Source organism: Triturus cristatus, chromosome 12, assembly GCF_964204655.1.
Source record: "Triturus cristatus chromosome 12, aTriCri1.1, whole genome shotgun sequence".
Classification (NCBI taxonomy): domain Eukaryota; kingdom Metazoa; phylum Chordata; class Amphibia; order Caudata; family Salamandridae; genus Triturus; species Triturus cristatus.
The window spans coordinates 666,090,458-666,093,052 of record NC_140595.1 but is presented as its reverse complement, the minus strand read 5'-3'; the positions used below and the strand labels follow the sequence as shown (position 1 = coordinate 666,093,052).

The window sequence follows — 2,595 nt, the reverse complement described above, 5'->3', positions numbered from 1 at the left end:
CCCGATTATATTTTTTAAAACACACACTTTCTAAAATGTTGGCATGTATGATATATCGTGACCGCAAACCCACCGTACCTCCCAACTTCACCTGCCCCATAGCCCCTGTGTTTACCACCAGTAAAGTTAGCCGCAGTTTTACCGCAATGTTGTAAAGAAACGCTGTTTTTGCCTTGTTCAAATAGAAGCTAGTATTGTAATGTTTTAAGCCATTAGAGGCTTACCGAGCACTGCTCGCCTCCTTCCCTCCTTCCTGTTTACCCCCAGAGGGACACCTCGCGGGAGAACGCCCTGGAAGCTGATTGCGCGCCTCCGAGCACAGCACATTGGATGCGGCTGTGAGAGGTTATAAGTGACAGCACGTGAGTTTGGGAGCTCAGCTCCCTGAGGCTGTCGCGACAGAGGTAGGACGGTCACTGAGCGCCTACAGAATTGTGATAATATTTTTGTCCAAGTTCTCTCGGCTTTTGTACGTAATTAAAGCTACTGCCGGCGATGAGCGAACAGGCTTAGTTTCAAATGCCCAATTAATGGCAAACTTTTCTTCTTCTAATGACGTTGAGAAACAATCAAAGCTTTCCCGGTTTAGAAGCCAAGTCGTACATTTTTGAGGTGTTTCTGCATGTGGGTTTGCGAGATGTTTGTTAAACTTTGCCTACCGTTCATTTAGTGTTGAGTTTTTCTTGATTGTTGCGGTTGTTGAGGTTTGAACATTGTTTACAGTTTGTCGGAGTTTTAAGGAATTCTGATTTCGGGCTTTGCGTATGTTTTTTTTGCTTTTATCGTTTATGGCAATTTGTTGACCTTTGCTTTGAGTACCTTTGAGATACATTGAGTCTATGCTGTATTCCTGACCGCACAACACTGCTTACAAGACTGGCCTAAACTTCTCCAGTTTCCCAGGTCCGTTCGTGTGTAGCTGAGCCAGGCAAGATTTTTGACTTTGTATACTCTGACTTGTACTCCTCTTTATCCCATTATACAATCTGGACTAATTAAAGTCCTCCAATCTAAGGGGAAAAAACCTGGCCTGGGTGAACTTCTCCCTCATGGACTGTGGAAGTTTGAGAGCTCTGTTCTGCCTGCCCAATCAGAAGGGGAAACGAAAATAGAAGAAAAACGCGTTAGAATTCAGGGTACACACCTTGGAACTTTCGTGACCTGCACGTGGGAGCACTGCTATAGCTTTGTCGCAGTCAAGAGCCATATTACCCAACTTTTTTAAAGAGGGCTGTTGGACTTTGCCCTTTTGGCAGGTTCACCCCTAAACTTTTTGCCTTTCCTGTGACCTGGTATTGGTGGTCCAGTGTAAAGTGCGTGCGCTCTCTGAGTGCGTGTGGTGAGATTGGCCTGCCCTCCCATAGGAATGCATGGGGGATATGTGTGTCCATGGTAATTCCTGGTGTGAGAGGAGTGCAGGGTCGAGTTTAGTATGTGCGAACTCGTGAGAATAAATGCTGCGCAATGGTGTGAGCAGATCTATGGTGACTGGTGGAGAAGTGCCACTCGTAGAAGTTGGCATTGCTGTGTGCTATGTGTCTGCCTGCCTGATGTCGAGTGCATGTCTGGCTTGTGATTGACAGGTGCTGGATGGTGTGGGGAATTCCAGGAGCCAGGGTGAGTCAGCCCAGTGGTGAATAGAAAGATCTGCATCTAGCTGGGAGGGAGGTGTTGCACCTGGGACCTGAATAGGGCTGTGCCTTCCCTTCACAATGCTGGCTCCGCTCCCTGTGGTGCATCTGAGAACCTAGCCCCCACCTGACAAAGGAGAGACGAGCTGAGCACAACAAAGTGCTCCAAAGCTCCCCCAAACCAGTTGCATCTGGGTTGTTCCCCAGCCCTGTGCTGTCACAAAGGAAAGGGGTGTGTAAAAGAAGGGGCTGTGACCTCATGAATGTGTTCTGCTCTGCAGGTCTTGGCGCTGGGGGGCTGCTGCTGCTGGGCTCCAGGAGGAACCGTCACAAGGGACTGCCTCCCTGCTGGAGGGCCCTGTGTGCTGGCCTGCCTGAGCCCAGCCTTGTGCCCCCCTGAACTTTGCCTTTCCTTTGGGAGAGCACTTTGCTCTTTATTGCTGGGAGCGCTTTATTCTCCATTGCCAAGAGGTGCTTTATTTCTTGTTCCCAGAAGAAGCGGAGCGTGTGGGGGCTTCGCAGCGCTGAGCTGCCTTTCATCAAGAGGGAATCCCTGGCGTAGGGATTCCCCCGTGTTTAGTTGCCAGGCGGGAGCCCACTCCGCGTCATTGCCGCCTTGGTAAGTGACTTATATGATCGGGAGCCTACCCCGCCTTTCTTCACTCTGAGCGGGTGCCCACCCCGCTTTATATTCCGATTCGAGAGGGAGCCTACCCCTCATTTGCCCCGTTTCACCGCTGCCGGCCCGAGCCACCAAGAACATGGAAACTGGAAGTCAGGCAGCAATAGGGGCAGGACTTTTGCTTCCTGAGGGAAGCCCACGCCCACAGAATCGCCAGGAAGAAAAACCTGACCGGAGCCTCGAGGGCTCCGAGTGCCAAACTAAGCTTCTGCCGCCGAGGGAGGTGCCAGCGTCTCCCAACGGGGATCCAGAGAACGAGGGAGAGCCCTGGGGTGCCAGCTG

At 51.1% G+C, this 2,595-nt stretch overlaps 1 protein-coding gene across 3 annotated transcripts in view; it reads left to right on the top strand.

The window, feature by feature from the left end:
* The first annotated feature begins 278 nt into the window (after positions 1 to 278).
* The window catches only part of LOC146780067 (DNA topoisomerase I, mitochondrial-like), a 1,246,550-nt gene continuing 1,244,233 nt past the window's right edge, over positions 279 to 2,595 (top strand). For all 3 annotated transcript variants that reach the window (XR_014972079.1, XM_085637972.1, XM_085637970.1), the window contains exon 1: positions 279 to 404. The gene's annotated coding sequence lies outside the window, so the exon portion shown is untranslated. The remainder of the gene's footprint in view (positions 405 to 2,595) is intronic.